The sequence below is a fragment of the Bufo bufo genome, chromosome 5 (genome assembly GCF_905171765.1).
Source record: "Bufo bufo chromosome 5, aBufBuf1.1, whole genome shotgun sequence".
Lineage (NCBI taxonomy): Eukaryota > Metazoa > Chordata > Amphibia > Anura > Bufonidae > Bufo > Bufo bufo.
In genome coordinates, this window is record NC_053393.1 from 427248642 (window position 1) to 427267854 (window position 19213).

Sequence of the window (19213 nt, forward strand, 5' to 3'; positions counted from 1 at the left end):
ACATGTGGTATCTCCGTATTCAGGAGAAGTTGGGGAATGTGTTTTGGGGTGTCATTTTACATATACCCATGCTGGGTGAGAGAAATATCTTGGCAAAAGACAACTTTTCCCATTTTTTTTATACAAAGTTGGCATTTGACCAAGATATTTATCTCACCCAGCATGGGTATATGTAAAATGACACCCCAAAACACATTCCCCAACTTCTCCTGAGTACGGAGATACCACATGTGTGGCACTTTTTTGCAGCCTAGGTGGGCAAAGGGGCCCACATTCCAAAGAGCACCTTTCGGATTTCACCGGTCATTTTTTACACATTTTGATTTCAAACTACTTACCACACATTTGGGCCCCTAGAATGCCAGGGCAGTATAACTACCCCACAAGTGACCCCATTTTGGAAAGAAGACACCCCAAGGTATTCGCTGATGGGCATAGTGAGTTCATATAAGTTTTTATTTTTTTGTCACAAGTTAGTGGAATATGAGACTTTGTAAGAAAAAAATAATAAAAATCATAATTTTCCACTAACTTGTGACAAAAAATAAAAAGTTCTATGAACTCACTATGCCCATCAGCGAATATCTTAGGGTGTCTACTTTCCGAAATGGGGTCATTTGTGGGGTGTTTGTACTGTCTGGGCATTGTAGAACCTCAGGAAACATGACAGGTGCTCAGAAAGTCAGAGCTGCTTCAAAAAGCGGAAATTCACATTTTTGTACCATAGTTTGTAAACGCTATAACTTTTACCCAAACCATTTTTTTTTACCCAAACATTTTTTTTTATCAAAGACAAGTAGAACAATAAATTTAGAGAAAAATTTATATATGGATGTCGTTTTTTTTGCAAAATTTTACAACTGAAAGTGAAAAATGTCATTTTTTTGCAAAAAAAACGTTAAATTTCGATTAATAACAAAAAAAGTAAAAATGTCAGCAGCAATGAAATACCACCAAATGAAAGCTCTATTAGTGAGAAGAAAAGGAGGTAAAATTCATTTGGGTGGTAAGTTGCATGACCGAGCAATAAGCGGTGAAAGTAGGGTAGGTCAGAAGTGTAAAAAGTGGCCTGGTCTTTAAGGGTGTTTAAGCTATAGGGGCTGAGGTGGTTAAAGGCCTTACAACGGTTCTTAGGTTTCGCCAATTACTATCGTATATTTATTATGAATTTTTCCGTAATTGCTAAACCGTTGACCGACCTTACTAAGAAAGGGGCGGATTTGGAGAATTGGTCTACTGAGGCCATTTCTTCATTTGAAAAATTAAAAAAGGCATTCAGTAGCGCTCCCATTCTGATCCAGCCTGATCAGGAGAGACCTTTTATTGTGGAGGTGGATGCATCCGAGGACGGCGCAGGAGCAGTCCTTTCAAAAGGTCCTGCTAGCCTCACTAACCTGAGACCATGTGCCTTCTTCTCCAGGAAATTCTCTCCCACGGAGAGAAACTACGACATAGGGAATAGGGAGCTGCTGGCCATTAAATGGGCATTTGAGGAGTGGAGGCATTTTCTGGAGGGGGCAAGGCATTGTGTAACTGTTGACACTGACCATAAAAACCTTATATTTCTCGAGTCTGCTAAGAGGTTGAATCCCCGTCAAGCAAGATGGGCTCTGTTTTTTACTCATTTTGATTTTTCCATTACGTTCAGGCCGATTTTTGCTGAATCCATCCTACCAGCAAAAATCTTCATAGCAGCTCTAACCCAGGATATCTCGGCTCGCATTAGGTCTGAACAACATCTGGCACCGGTATCCACCCCAACAGATAAGTTGTTTGTTCCCGTACAATTTCGTCTCCAGCTGTTGGGTGAGTGTCACGATTCTGCCTTTTGTGGACATCCGGGTGTTGAGGGCACTAAGGATCTGGTTTCTAGATCTTATTGGTGGCCCACTCTAACTAGGGATGTCAAGTCCTACGTGTCAGCCTGTGAGGTTTGTGCCAGGTCCAAGACACCTAGGACTCGCCCTGCTGGTAACCTACGACCCCTACCCATTCCCAGTAGACCCTGGTTCCATATCTCGATGGACTTTATAACTGACCTACCGCCGGCGGAGGGTAAGATTGTAGTTTGGGTAGTGGTCGATAGGTTTAGCAAGATGGTCCATTTCATTCCCCTGTCTAAACTCCCGAATGCCAAAACCCTGGCGTCTATTTTTGTGAAAGAAATTGTTCGATTGCATGGTATCCCGGAAAATATTGTTTCTGACAGGGGTGTGCAGTTTGTGTCCAAATTCTGGAGGGCCTTCTGACAAAAATGTCAAATTTCATTGTCTTTTTCCTCTGCCTACCACCCTGAGAGTAATGGGCAGACTGAACGCCTTAATCAGTCTGTGGAACAATTCTTGAGGTTGTATGTTGCTGATGACCAGCAATTATGGGTGAAATTTCTTCCATTGGCTGAATTTGCTTTGAATAATCGTGTCAATTCTTCTGCTGGGGTTTCACCTTTCTTTTGTAACCATGGTTTCCATCCCCGTTTTCATTCTGGGTCATCCGTCTCCTCCTCTAACCCTGAGGCGGATAGGCTCTCCTCTGAACTGTGCACAGTTTGGGCCCAGGTTCAATCGAACTTAGAAAAGGCTCAAAGTTCTCAGAAACTCAAGGCCGATAGGAGACGTTCAAGGGGGGTGAATTTTCAGGTTGGGGATAAGGTATGATTGTCCTCCAAGAATCTCTCTCTTAAGGTAGATTCTAAAAAGTTTGCTCCTCGTTTTATTGGACCATATAAGATCACGCAGGTGATTAACCCGGTATCATTTAGGTTGGAGCTGCACGAGTCATTCCACATTCATAATGTGTTCCATAAATCTCTACTTAAAAAATATTTTGAACCGGTAGTACTATCGAAAGCCTCGCCTCTGCCGGTTCTTGTTAATGATGCTGTCGAGTATGTGGTGTCTAAAATAGTGGATGTCAGAAAAGTGCATAATTCCTTGCAGTACCTGATTCACTGGAAGGGGTATGGACCTGAAGAGAGATCTTGGGTACCTGCCAGGGAGGTTCATCCTCCTAGACTTGTTTGAAAATTTCATTTAGAACACCCTGAAAGGCCATCGCCTGAAGTCTTGGGTCCGGTGGCCCCTCGTAAAAGGGGGGGTACTGTAACGGGGTGCTGAAGGCACACTCGGTCTCCCATCAGCCGCAGACCTGCTGCTTAGCTTCGGGAGCGAGGATCTGTGTTTGACCTCATTCCCAGGGCGGCTTTGCTAGCTGGGAGGCTCCCTGCTCCTAGGTCTGCCTTGAGCGCCGAGCTGATCACTTGGTGCTCGACTGGTCGGTCTGTCGGTCATGTGACGCTGGCCACGTCACATGACCCTCACTCCCCACTATAAATACAGGCAGCCTGCTGGCCACAGGTTGCCTGTTAATTTAGGTTCCTGGCAGTTGTTGGATACCTGTGTACTTACCTGATCCTGTTCCCAGACGATCCTTTGCCTGCTCCTCCTGTACTGCGCATCCTTCCTGGTATATTGACCTTGGCTTCCACCTGACTATTCTTTGCGGATTCCTTTGGTACTTCTCAACTCTCCTGGTATTTATGACCCCGGCTTCTCCTGACCTTTCTTTGCTTATCCCTCTGTACTGAGTTGTCCTCTTGGTTTTGACCCGGTCCGTTCACTATCCGTTATTTGTCTTGTCTGTCCTTCCCGCACGTATACTAAGTTAGGGACTGCCGTCCACTTGTCCCCTGTCATCAGGACTCGTGAGGCAAGTAGGCAGGGCCAGGCGTGAGGGTGGAGCGCAGTGGTCACTATCCTCCCCCCTGTGTGTGTGTGTACGTGACCGTTACACATTTACTTATATACTTTGCTATAACTTTGCTTCCTTTCACAATCCAGTAACCACCTTCTCTCAAACAGCTTTGGGTAAAGCTTCTTCCTTGATGCAAGGATATGTTGTGGTAGTGATAAATAATCAATCTTGTGAAGGTAGAGTTTTAGGGTAGAATTGCTGGATGCTTTACTCTGCTAGGTAACGATGCATTTTCCAGTCTCCCTCCCACCTTCAGTATACCATCCTGCAGAACAAGATTAAGCTTGTACAATGGGTGGTTGTGTGGAAGCCTTTTAGGTTCTTGACTAAGTCTCTTCAACTCTTCACTGTAGAATTTCTGTTGAATGAGTCCTATGACTGTTTCTGATTCCCTTTGCCAAACGTTGAATTCGAGCTACTACGTTTATGACTGTATTCAATTTTAAACATCTGGCTAGTCTTTCAAGTATGTCATCTAGACATTTGGCAGCAGTGCTCAATGTTTGTACAACTTTTACTTCTGGATCACCCATAGACAATTCTGTGTAACCTTTACTGGGCGTGATTTCCTTTTCCCAAAGGAACTCCGGACCTGTGAACCAATTAGAATTTTTCAATTCAGTTACATTCAGGCCTCTTGAAGCATGATCTGCTGGGTTATGCTTTGTGTCAATGTGATGCCAATATTCCGGATTTGTTATTTCCCAAATTTTCTCAACTCTGTTGGTGACAAAGATATGGAATCTTCGAGCTTCGTTGTTTATGTATCCTAGGACAACTTGTGAGTCTGTCCAGGTTTTCACTTGCGCATAACTCTTGGCTTTCTTTCACTAGTTTGATTACAGATTCTGTGGACTCTAGACTTATAAGACCATCATCTACATAAAAGTTTTTCTTCAGAAAATTTGCTGCTGATGGGCAATCCTTTTCATTCTGATTGGCCAGGTACTTCATACCATAATTGGCGCAACCTGGAGACGATGCTGCTCCAAACAAGTGTACTTTCATTCTGTATTCTGCTGGCTCTGTATCTGTATCTCCGTCCTCCCACCATAGAAACCTCATGAAGTCTCTATCTTTATTCTTCACATGAAACTGGTGGAACATCTTTTCAATGTCACACATGACCGCTACGGGATACTTTCTGAATCTCCAGGCAGAGTGTTTGTAAGATCTGGTCCTTTTAGTAGATGATCATTCAATTCAACACCATCGTACTTTGCTGAGCAATCAAACACCACTCTAATCTTATCTGGTTTCTTTAAGTCGTAAGCACCTTGATGTGGGATGTACCACACTTCTCCTTCTTTAGGCTGATTATTAAATGTCTCTGCATGTCCTTCTTCAAGGATGCCTTCCATGAATTTCAAATAATCATTCTTGAGTTTGGGATCTCTTGCCATCCTTTTCTTCAAACATTTCAATCTTATTATTTGGCAGACGAGGTCGCTCTCTAAAGGGTAAGGGCATTTCAAGATGACCTTGTTAATTCTGCTGAATACTTTCTTCTAGAGTGTGTATGAACTTTATGTCTTCTTGGGATACACTGTTTTCTTTAGACCTTACCATATTTCTGCAAAGTCAGATTCAAGGATCTTGATTACTACAGTTGGTAACTCTTGGACAGATATTCGATGACACAATCCACCTGTCTTAAATTTGCGATCTGCTGTTTTTCTCCAACAACACTCCATCCTAGATCAGTTTGAACAGCGTAGGGTTCACCCTTTCCTCCTGTGATTACCTTTCGTGGTACCAAGGCTTCGGGACAATCGTAGTCTATCAAGAGTCCAACACCAAACTTCTTCAGCGGGGACATTTCATGAGATATGACAGATAGGTGCTCCCATTTATTGGCTGTTTCACAGGTAGGTATGCGATCTAGAGATATATCATCTTTTGTATAAGCTGGAGGTAGATCTAATGTGAAATTTTAATGAAATCCTCTAACTCTCAGTCCTTTGACCCTTTTCACTAACGTGTCTCTCCCCGTCATTGTGGTAAGTTTGAGCTTTACTGGTTCTGTAGCCACTTGTAATATCTTGCAGATTTCTTGATCAATGAAGGTGACGTCACTCTGGGCATCCAGTAGCGCATAGGCATATACCTTCTTATTCCTCCTTTTAGGATTTGAAATGCACACTGGTATAACCATAGATGTGCCATTGCTTTCTCCTTTCCTCACTCTGCAAGAGAACACAACGATACTTGTTTTCCTTTCTCAGTATCTTCAGGTATTGAGGATTTATCTTTCTTTGGATGGTCTTCATGTAGTGGTGTAGGATGGCGTCTTTTGCAAATGCTGCATGTGGCCCTTTTTTTACACTCCTTAGTAACACAGTTGGTTATCCAGTACAATTTTTTTCTTTTCTTCTGGGGACTTCTCCTTCAATAGTTGGCACTTGTGTATGGAGTGGTTCTTTCCACAGAACATACACTTGAAGGTAGTCTAAAGATTTGTCGGTTCCGTCTCTCTACTGATCCCAGTAGCGACTTTGAACTTGCTCTGGTAGGTATCTGGACCTTTAGCTACTGCGTTGGTTGCAAAGCTAGTTGCTCTTGCACATCTTATCTCTCTTGCCGGCCTTTCTTCTAAGGATTTTAAGACGTAAGATGATGTTACTGGATTACATGCTATCCGTGCTTCCTTATTAAAGAACTCAGAGAACTCTTTAAAACTTGGGAAGTTCTTACCTAGATCTAACTGTTCTGTCACATAGCGATTCCATCTTGAAGCCACTTCTTCAGGTAGCTTGGCTAGCATCCTGTGGTTTTCTAGATAGTCGTTTTAGTACTTCTAGACCTTGAACATGTGTGATGACATTGCTGCATGCTTGCAGGAAGTCACCATACTCTTGGAGTCTTAAGTGTTCTTTAGAACCTATTTTAGGCCAGTTATTCAATTTCTCTCGGCTCTTTTTACTAAGAAAGGATGACCATATCTTGCATTTTATTTTTCCCAAGCTTGCTTGTAGGCTTCTTCGTCTTTTCTATAGAAGTTACCTTCAAGAACTTTCTTTGCTTCCCCACCAACATATCTCTGAAGGTAGAATAACTTGTCGACTGGACTGAAGCAATGATGCTCAATGTGTAACATCCTGAAGTATGTCACTAAACTTTTTTCTCCCTGCTGCAACAAGTTAAGTGTAATGTATATTATCATCTGGTATAAGTTTGCATCACTCTCTCAATAATGTGCATTATCCATGCCTGTTTTATGTATTTTGCTGTAATTTCCATGTACACCAGCAGGTGGCAGCAGTATGTAACAGGATCTTAGCCAGTTTAGTATTGCTAGACTGGAATAGTTCATTCCAATCTAGCTCCCCCCTCTTTGAGGAGGAGTGGAATGTTCCCACATCCCGCCTCATGGGGAGGAAGGAAAGTTCTAGTCAGTGTGTACCAGCCCCCTCCTTGGGGAAGGCTGTGTTGGTAGGAGCTCCCAGAAACAGGGATCCCAAGACAGGATCGAGCCTCGGCTGAGGCAAAGATCACTCTTCCCAGCCTGAGCCATCAGCCTCAGCTGGTTGACAAGAAAAGCAGCCATCTCCAGAACTAAAGATCTCCAGGAAGAAGCCATTATACCCTGCGAGCAGTCCTGTGAGTACTTATCCAAAGACCCGGAGAAGCCAAATTCCTCATTCAGCTAGTCAGGCCCATATCAAGCAGACTACAGACAGAGCAGAAGACAGATACCCGCCAGTTCTACTAGGCATATAATAAGAAGCAGAATACATATAGATTCCTGCCACATATTGCCAATACCTGCTGGGACCCAAGACTATTGCTGTATCTTGTATGGATTCAAAGCTGCATTAAGTAAAGACGAGTTGGATTATATTTCCTGGATTGCATTCATTCCTCAATTACTCCTACTGACCATACTCAATTTTATTGCATGTGAGCCAGGATCCAGGAGTCCAGCCGTACCAAGGTAGGAGACACCGTTGACACTACTATACCTACTATACAGAGACATTATCCCCCTCTGGCATTCCTCACCTGGTACGTGAGCTATAACATCTTAAAGGGCCCTTTTACAGTACCCGCGCAAGCTGCAATTGGCTTCACGAACTAAAAACTATTAATATTGCGCCAGTGTGCATCTGTCCCAATCCGGCTTACTGCATATTTTGACGTCACTGTGAACAGGATCGGATTGAATTGTGTGCCTATCCCTGTCCAACAGAACCGGATCCAATTCTGTGTTAAAACGGATCCCATCGCATATTTCACAGTATTGCAAGAGCTGCAGTTTGTACAAAACCCTGAAAATTTACTTTATTGCCTTGTTGCTGTGCAAGAAAGCATCATGCGGTGCCCACGAGTACTCAGGGGGTTAATTCGTCGTATTCGCAAGATGGCGCCGCCTCTCCATGCTTTTCGGAGGCGGGAAAAGAAAAGAACGCCCTCTCAAGAGCGCGAAGATGTTGAATACGCCCCTCTGGAAGCGGGAAAACTAAAGACTGCCCACTATGAACTTTGTATTGTGAACCAAGGGAGTGCAGACTCCTCCCTCTGGACTCCACCCTCACCTCCTGCATGCACCATGATGGAAAAGAAGATGGCCGCCAACCCGGAAACCAAGATGGCCGCCGATGCTGAGCCTGCTCCCGCGGAGGATGCCGCTGACACAGCTGCCCAGGCTTTGGACCAGCCTGCACCGCAGATAGTGATTGGACCCCGCGATGACCACCAGGAGGCACCGGAACCGGCCCCCCGGCCGCGACATCAGGTAGGAGCAGCCGCGCTCCCTGAGGCCCAGGCCCAGTCCGTACCTGCCCCTGCACCGCTTCCTGAGGGTCCCGATAGCTCCAACAGGCCTAGGCCTGCTCCGCCAAGGACGCTTACTGGTGCGGCGGAGGCGGCCGGAACTTCCACTCCGCCGTCCAGTGCTGCAACTACTGACAGAGCGGGACGCTTGAACCCGGAGGTCCCCATGGTGATCCCTGAACTCCCTGAGGCCTTAACTCTACAGGTGGCGCAAATAAATAACTTAGTAATGACTTTCAGTCCCAGAGAACAGGGGCACGTCTTACCCAGAGAGGTCCGTAAGATGTCCCTCATCACGCCGGTTGCCACTCCGGTGCCCAGAGAGAGCGCTCCTTTCCTGTCGTCACCACCACTGGCGATACCTTTGCCAGAGCCACCACAGCAAGGAGTTCTGAGTCCTTCTGCCCTGGCAGGAGTTCCCGATGTACAGCAGCTCACTGCAGCTTTGACCAGCCTCACTACCCAGACAATACCAGAAATTGCCACAAGAGGTCAGTGTAGCTCCATCACAGCAGCCAGCCTGAGCTATAAGATGCAGGAGCGCCCTCTTGTGTTCCTCAACAGTTCTGCAGTGATGAAGAGCCAAATTCCTCCTTCAGCTAGTCAGGCCCATATCAAGCAGACTACAGACAGAGCAGAAGACAGATACCTGCCAGTTCTACTAGGCATATGATAAGAAGCAGAATACATATAGATTCCTGCCACATATTGCCAATACCTGCTGGGACCCAAGACCATTGCTGTATCTTGTATGGATTCAAAGCTGCATTAAGTAAAGACGAGTTGGATTATATTTCCTGTCTGGATTTCATTCATTCCTCAATTACTCCTACTGACCACACTCAATTTTATTGCATGTGAGCCAGGATCCAGGAGTCCAGCCGTACCAAGGTAGGAGACACTGTTGACACTACTATACCTACTATACTGAGCATTCCTCACCTGGTACGTGAGCTATAACATCTTAAAGGGCCCTGTTACAGTACCTGCGCAAGCTGCAATTGGCGTCACAAACTAAAAACTATTAATATTGCGCCAGTGTGCATCTGTCCCAATCCGGCTTACTGCATATTATCATTTCAAACTTGCCTTCCACTCTATGAACTTCAGTATGTCTCCTGAAAATACAGAAGGTTCCAGAACGGGAAGTTTAGCTAGGATTGTTCTCTGTGGTCTTGCTGGGACAATGGTTGCAACACTCTCCTGAGCATTGCCGTGGCATCTAGGAATAGAATCATCCGGTTCTATTTTCTCACTTAGTTCTGAATTAGGTGAGTCCTTTTCTTCATCTTTTCCGGTAGAGATAGCAACTCCAACACCAGCTTTTGCCAAAACATTATTTTACTTAAACGTGGCAATGAGCACAACCACAAAATGCTGGTAACACGCAATAAATTTACATACACCCAGCCCGAAGGCTGAGACCCTTGTGCTGCACGGAGCGCCGCCCTCGATGGATGCCGGAGGAAAGTGCAGTAATTTACCTACTGGTGGGCACAATTAAACAGCCACACCTTACCTGTTATTACCCTAAAAGATCAAGATCAACTGTTTGAGTGTGTGGTACGGGCTAGCCTGCGGTGCAGCACAACAGCTTACAAACGTACAATGCTCTGCAGTATTCCCCCTCCCATAACTGATCTTGCAACACGTGCCTGAGTATTCCTTCTGAGCAAAACACCAACCTGGCTTGAGTTTGTGGGGGAAGTTTATCAGCTCTCCAGTGTGAAATGTCACTTTAAATTGTGGAGCCCTTGCAATGAACAGCCAGCAACACTTGTGGCCTGACACAAACATAAATCCTATGTAACTGACTACAGGCCTGGTCTCAGTCTCTTGTATTCTAGACGCCAACACTGTGATGTATAATCAGTATTATCGACCCGGGTCTGTTATGCCTCCGCTGGTGGCTGTGAACCGAACAAAAGCTTCTCCAACAAGCATGCGGTAACGCAGTGTATATCGCTTTGCTCCTCAGCTCTCATCAGCGTTCCTCATAAGAAACTGGGTTTTGCCACAAGAAGGCATAAAAAGCGCCTTCCCTGTGTGAGGGAAAGCATAAAGGTGTCTATTTTGTATATGTATTTATTTTATATCTATTTATAACCTGCACTTAGATAGGAGGGGGATTTATCCTTGGAAGGAAGCAGTACAAATTCCACAGTGGGCCCCTACTACCCCCATGCTGATCATTAATTTTCTTATCTCAAACTAAAACATAGTAACTCAAATCTTGTCTACACTGACACTTTTACTGCATTTGTCTGTGTATAAATATGTGCACTGCTCCTTATAATAAAGAGAGGCATTACAAGGAACAAATCTTGTATGTGTCTCTGTGTCGTAACCTCGAGCCGGCTCACTTATCTTCAGAACTATTAGGAGACTGCATCACATCAGAAGGTCACCTGCTACTCTATAAAAAAGGCTCTCAGAGGCTGCTTTTGAGTAGTGTACTTCTTGGTGAGAGATCTTGGTCTGCTAGACATGCCTCTACAAAGTACCCAGAGACATTTTACCCAGTTGACAGACTTTGAGAGGGGGTGCATCAATGACCTGAGAGAATCAGGATGGTCATTTCAACTAAATTTCCACCATCTAGGCTGGTCTGACTTTGCTGTTAGGAGGTGTTAGGAAGCAGTGGTTATGTGAGGGCATGCACAAACAGCAAACAGGCTCTGACAGTCTAGACTAACCACCAGTAGAGAAGATTGTTTGATCTCCAGACAAGCATGAGCAGGTCCCACGGTTTTGTTGTCTACCATCAAGACAGGTGGCACCTTCATTTTACACCCTGCCCAGTCTCTGACTAGGACCATTTCCAGGCACTTAGCAGAAGGAAATTTGGTGTCATGGTGCCCATCTTTTGCAGTGTTGCCATGAATGAGAAACCTGGACTACTACGGATTGGAACCAAATCATTTTTAGCGACTAATCCAGAATCTCTTTGTGATCCGACAATGGTCGGGTTCAAGTATGGAAGCCTTGTGGCGGGTGCTTCAATCCTGTCTTTGCTGTGGAGCGACACACTGCCCCAACTGCTGGTGTAATTATCTGGGCATACGACTGTTGGTCACCCCTAGTAGTGATACGAGGGACACCAACAGATCAGCGATATGTGCAGGACATCCTGCAACCACATGTGCTGACTCTCATGGCAGGTCTTCCAACTGGCATTTTTCAGCAGGATAATGCTCTTCCACGCACAGCAAGAGTTTCTCAGAAATGTCTGCGCCAGATTGTATACCTCCATGGCTGCACGGTCACCAGATGTATCACCAATCGAGCATGTATGGGACCAGCTGACATGCCCGCCTCTGCAACCTATGATTTTGCAGGATCTACTGTAACATCTGTGCGCAAATGTACTGCTGGATACCTTAGGGAGCCTGTATGCCTCCATGTCCAAACATAGCTCATCTTGTATCTAGGCTAGAGGTGGGCCAACAGAGTACTAGAGCTTCCTTTCAATTGTACAGTTTCCCCAGTAAACCTATTCTTTCCCTCTAATATTGTAATCACATATATTATCATTACATTCACAGATATAAAGTTTCATTCCATTCTAACAACTCATTCTTAGTGCATTCTTTTTTTGTCAGTGTGTGTGTGTGTGTGTGGGGGGGGGGCAAACAGAGCAATTTCCCAGAGCCCCAATCCCTAAATGGGGCCCCCTACTGAGCTGTACCATATAGATGTGAGCTGGTGGCTGCACCTGATAAGAGACAGCACAGCAAGGAGCGTTGGACCCTGGTCTCCCGCCCACTGTAGCCCGCAGGGCAGTGTTCCCTCTAAGCCTTGGCAGCTGCTGAGCAGAGTCGGCTCACAGCTGGGCACAGCGCCATCAAAGGTGGGCGATAGGAAAACCTAAGATAATTGCCACATCAAAGAGCATACAGTATAACCCCTGCACCATCCCGTACAATACAGTATAATCCCTACACCATGCTGTACAGAATACATTGTAATCCCTGCACCATGCCGTACAATCTATAGTATAGTTAATACACCATGATGTACAATATACAGTATAACCCCTACACCATGCTGTGTAATATACATTATAATCATATACCATGCCGTATAATATACAGTATAATCCCTACACGATGCAGTACAGAATGCATTATAATCTCTACCCCATGCCGTACAATATGCAGTATAGTTCATACACCATGCCGTACAATATACAGTATAGTTCATACACCATGCCATACAATATACAATATAACCCCCTAGGGGTGGGCGATATGGCCTAAAATCTATATTGCGATATAATTTTAAAGCATGTGCGATATGCGATATATCGCGATATATTGTTTTCTATATTGGGGGGGGTGTTTAAATTTTATTTTTTTTTTACTTTTTATTTAACCCCTTACCGACCGCAATCTGTATATATACGTGATAGCTGCACATACCCCATGCAGCTATCACGTGTATAGACGTCATGGCAGCTCTTTAATCCAAGCGCTGCAAAGCGCTTGGATTAAAGCTTCTGCCCCTGTCCTGCTGCTGTCACGGACAGCATACAGTTCAGTAATGCCGGCAAGGGACCAATCAGAGTGGCCCCTTGCCGACAATCGATCCGATTGGTTAGTCTGTGCAGACTAACCAATCGGATCGCGGCAGTGAAAAAATGCCGGTTTCAGGCTCTGATCTGCGATCTGCAATTAAAAAAACTGTTCCAAAACAGCAAATTTTTTGGTCATCTTGCCCCATAAAGTGTAATAATGAATGATCAAAAAATCCTATGTACCTAAAAATGGTACCCATAAAAACCTCAACTCTTTCTGCAAAAAACGAGCCCATGCACAAGACGATCGTCAGAAAAATAAAAAACATATGGCGTTCAGAAAATGGACACACAAAAACATAATTTCTTTCAAAATTGCTTTATTATGTAAAACTGAAACAAACAAACAAAGAAAGTAGACATATTTGATATCATTGCGTCCGTAACAACCTGCTCTATAAAAATAGCACATGATCTACCCTGTCAGATGAATCTTGTAAAAAAATAAATAAATGCCAAAACAGCCGTTTTTAAGTTACCTTGCCTCACAAAAAACTTAATATAGAGCAATTAAAAATCATATGTACCCCAAAATAGTACCAATAAAACTGGCACCTTATCCCCTAGTTTCCAAAATAGGGTCACTTTTTGGGAGTTTCTACTGTATGGGTGCATCAGGGGGGCTTTAAATGGGACATGGCATCTAAAACCAGTTTAGCAAAATCTGCCTTCCAAAAACCATACGGCGTTCCTTTCCTTCTGCGCCCTTACATCAGTTTACGACCACATGTGGGGTGTTTCTGTAAACCGCAGAATCAGGGTAATAAGGGGGTGTAGTTTCTACAATGGGGTCATTTATGGGGGGGGGGTTCCACTATGTAAGCCCCACAAAGTGACTTCAGACCTGAACCTGGTCCTTAAAAAGTGGGTTTTGGAAATTTTGTTAAAAATTTGAAGAATTGCTTCTAAACTTCTAAGCCTTCTAACTCCTAAAAAAATAAAATGACATTTCCAAAACGATGCCAACATAAAGTAGACATATGGGAAATGTTAAGTAGTAAATATTTTATTTGGTATGACTTTCTGTTTTAGAAGCAGAGAAATTGAAATTTTGAAAATTGTGAATTTTTCAATTTTTTTTATAAATTTGGGATTTTTTCATAAATAAAGGTGAAATATAATGACTCAAATTTATGACTATCATGAAGTACAATATGTCACGAGAAAACAATCTCAGAATGGCTTGGATAAATAAAAGTGTTCCAAAGCAATTACCACATAAAGTGAGCCATGTCAGATTTGTAAATTTTGACCTGGACACTGGGGCATCAATGACCCTTGGTCATAAAAGGGTTAATTACTATTAGCATCCTTAATGGCTAGAACCCTTGTCATATTCACCCTAATAGAGCTCTATTAGGGTGAATAGGACTTTTCACTCTCCCTGCTGCCCTGTGCTTTGTGCACACAACAGCAGGGAGCTGACCATGGCAGCCAGCCTCTCATGTGCCCCCCAGCCTCTCATGTGCCCCCCAGCCCCTGATCCGCCCCCCAGCCTCTCATGTGCCCCCCAGCCTCTGATCAGCCCCCCAGCCTCTCATGTGCCCCCCAGCCTCTCCCTCTTATCAGCCCCCTCTGGTAACTCAAACCCACCCCCCCTCCCTCCCAGTATTAATCATTGGTGGCAGTGGCCACAGGGTCCCCCTACTCCCCCCCATCATTTGTGGCAGTGGGCAGTTCCGATCGGAGTCCCAGCAGTGTACTGAAGTCCTGGCTGCCATGGTATGTTAGTGAGCAGCATTATACTCAAGTGCGCCGTGGCCTCCGGGCGCTCCTTCTTCTAATAGGTCTGTGCGGCGCATTGCTAATGCTATAAGCATTAGCAATGCGCCGCACAGACAGAAGAAGGAGCGACCGGTGGCCACGGCGCACGTGAGTATAATGCTGCTCACTACCATACCATGGCAGCCAGGACTTCAGTAGCGTGACTTCTGGCTGCCATGGTAACCGATCGGAGCCCCAGCATTACACTGCTGGGACTCCGATCAGACCTGCCCACTGTCACCAATGCAGAGACTGAAGAACATTCCCGGCACCCAACCTCTGACAGGACACTGTGATCCGTGCGATTAACCCCTCAACTGAGGGGTTAATTGCGGCGGATCGCAGCATGCAGTCATAGGGGCCGGGGTATGGCCGGCACATGAACGCTACGTTGGTATTCAGGCATTCATTGGTGGCGCAGTGGCCACAGTCCCTCCCCTCCTCCTCCTACTCTGTTCTTATTAGTGGCCAGCGGCAGCCGCGCACAGTGGGGAGGGAGGGACTCCCTTCTTCTCCACTGTGCCGGCTGAGGAGAACATGGTGCGCGCCGAGAGCGCGATCCTTCACTACTGCTCCGTGGTCATATCGCGGTCCGGCGATAAAGGCGATATGCACAAAATCCATATCGTAGCACAAATTTATATCGCATATCGCCTATATCGCCCACCCCTACCCTACACCATGCAATATGATGTACATTATAATCCATACACCATGCCATACAATATACAGTATAGTTCATACACCATGCTTTACAGTATACAGCATAATCCCTACACCATGCCGTATAATATACATTATAATCCATACACCATGCCGTATAATATACATTATAATCCATACACCATACCGTAAAATATACACAATAACCCCACAGTGTAGGTGTTATACTGTATATTGTACAGCATGGTGTCTGAGCTTTACTGTATATTGTACGGCATAGTGTCTGAACTATACTGTATATTGAACGGCATGGTGTCTGAGCTATACTGTATATTGTAGGGCATGGTGCATAAACTATACTGTATATTGAACGTCATGGTGTATGGATTATAATGTATACTGTACAGCATGGTGTAGGGATTATAATGTATATTATATAGCATGGTGCAGGGATTATAATGTATATTATACAGCATGGTGCAGGGATTATAATGTATATTATACAGCATGGTGCAGGGATTATAATGTATACTGTACAGCATGGTGTATGAACTATACTGTATATTGTACGGCATTGTGTATGGAATATAATTTACATTGTACGGCATGGTGTAGGGGTTATACTGTATATTGTATGGCATGGTGTATGTGTAACGCCCCAGAGTGGCATTACCACCTCCTCTTGTACCCCCCGCTATCTGCATTGTGTGATCCTGTGTCATCTTAGATATTTATTGCCAATTCAGGCAATGTGTGTATGTATTTCCTTGTAAAACAATGTTAAAGTGTAACATGCCTGGATCACCAGCAGGTGTCAGCAACATTGGCAGTGTGATAGTTTCCCTGGAGAGGAACCTTCTTGTTCCTTCCAGCCCTCTCTAGAAAGGGAGTAATTAGTGTGAGTCAGTCTAGCCTACCCCTTCCTGGGGAAAAAGTGTGTGTTGGCTAGCAGAGCACTGTCTGCTCTGCTAGGCCCAGAGGCCCAGCCTCTGAAGTCTACAGCTAAACTAAGTCAGCAGAAGAGGAAAGCTCCTGTTTAGCCCAGCTAGCATAGCAGAGATGAAAGAGTTCAGATGTAGCAGAGCTGAGATTGTTGCAGAAGTGTTTGCCTGACAAAACAAGCCAATTCCTGCTGATGACCAAGATAAAGTCTGGAAACTGTTTGGATTACTTTTAATTCAAGTAAAGCTGTGTTCAACATTAATACAAAGTCTGGACTCCATTTATTCTACCTTTTCACTACCCAAGTTCAACACCCCTTTTTGCACTGCTTCGGACAACGACGTCTGGGATCCAAGAATATCCAGGTAGGAGCACCATGACACGTGCATACAACACCTTCAGAGAGATTGTAGGCCACTCTACACCACTCTGGCAATCCTACATCTGGGTACCAACACTACCATCTACAAAGGGGACTCCATGTCCTCGTTGCTTAACTGCAACTGGCGTCACGACTACTTGCTCTATAAGAGGGACATATTTCGTAGAAACCTCCTAAGGGGCAAGGGATCCACCAGACGCTGGCAATAGACCGCTACATATGGATTATAAATGTACATTGTATGGCATGGTGCAGGTATTATACTGTATATTGTACAGCATGGTGCAAGGATTATAATGTATACTGTACAGAAAATGTATGAAGGTTACACCATGCCAGACAATATAACCCCTGTGCTATGCTGTACAATAAACAGTATAGATGTATACTGTACAGTGTAGAGGTATATTGTGTGGCACAGTGTATGCTATATGTGTATAACATAAACATATTCCACATGAAAACTTACAATTATTTGGCTTAGCCCGTGGGGATCTCGTACGCAACTTCAACACTTTGGCTGGGGGGTTAAGACATGTTCTCCTCTTCCAGTAGCTTAGAGTGCCGCACAGGAACTTCCTGACAATGGATAACGTCAGGACGTTAAGGGAACTGTGGGCAGTATGGTGGGTGCCTGTTCCGAGTTCTAGGGCCACCCACTACAGCAATGCAAACAGTGAAAATTGTGTGCATTGCCAGGGTGGGCTTCCCCAGAGTACGGAACAGGTATACACCATTATATGAAGTACGGGCTGCGGCGGTGAGCGGGCCTGCAGAGGTCCTGAGCAGAGGCATAAAGGAAGCTGCGCAGCCGCGCACCCGCGCAGCTTACAAGGCCATTTTCCACCCCTCCCATCTTCCCCATTAACAAAAACACAGAGACCTTATTTTTGGTGTAAAGGCCGTAGTGGCCCATTTATTAACAGATTAACCATAATAACATTTTCATTACATAACTTGCATATATCTGAATAATGCCCTTGGCTGCACTCACTGACCCAAGGGCATCAAACATAAACATCATGCTCCTGCAGGCCTTCTAACCCAAACAGAAGCCCCCAGCCTTCAACTCCCCAAACCTCCAAAGATGCATGCCCCAAAGAGTCATGGAACTTTTTCAAATAGGTTTACCTCCCAGAATCCCCTTTTTACCTGCCACAAAGGAACATTGGTGACACCTAGAGATAAACCAACACTTGTTTCCCTTCTACTTATTAAGTAGTTGACCCAATATCACTCATAACGTAACCAAAAAACGATATATGGATCTAATTAAATCATAAATCACAACTCCAAAAGCATGACTTTATACAAAATCACTGGTGTTTATTAGTACATATAGAGTTGTGACCATAGATGGCCACACAGACATTAAGAACACTTAAAATGTCACTCAAACTGCAGACGTGTGGTAATGATAGTACATATGAATAAAGTGCAAGTGCCTACATAAATATGTAACAAAGATATATATATATATATGTATATAGTCAGTGCCTGTCAGAGAGTATTGCCCAGTCTATGATGTAAAATCAGGGATCAACCCTAAACCCTAGACTCTATGGACATCAACTCACACTATGCTATATTCAAATATGGTACAATCAATAAAGAATAAGGCATACTGACCAACGTATCTACCACAACACCTGCAGTCCGTGCCCCGACGCGCGTTTCGCCGTCAGCTTTTTCAAGGGGTAATGACAACCATTTCATAGCCGGATATATATATATTCCCTATAGTGGGCGGAACGGACACCATCTAACCAATGGACTATGGACACGCTGATGAGGGAGTCAATCATCGGAATCTCTCACCTGTATATTTAAAGTAATCACTTGCATCGTGTGTAGTGGCGCATGAATCGCCGCACCAACGGTACCCGCGTACGCGGTCGCAGCGATGACGCAGGACGGCCGCGCTCACCAGAGCACAGGGCGTCCTACGTCAGAGCCAAGACTGCGTCAGCGCAGCTGCTCAGGAGAACGTGCGCACCACGATCTCCATATTGAGTGAGGGAAGATCAATACCATGAGTCCTCTCCTCATCATTGTGTCCGTCGTCCAAAAACCTTACATGCACATATGTATGGGCACAGTATTTACCTCCATGATTGTTACTACTTTACCAAATAGTTCTAAAAAACCAAATTAATACAGATTTGCATCATTACTAACAATAAAATACATCTAAAAATAGTGAATAATAAATGTGAGACCGCAATTTGGATACCAATTTCTGAATGCAGACTCCCCAGACACCTCTCATTATACATATAGTGATATAATGCCTAAAACAGACATATAAATAAAGTGTACAGGGTATATGCATCACATTATTCTATATGCAGCATATCCAT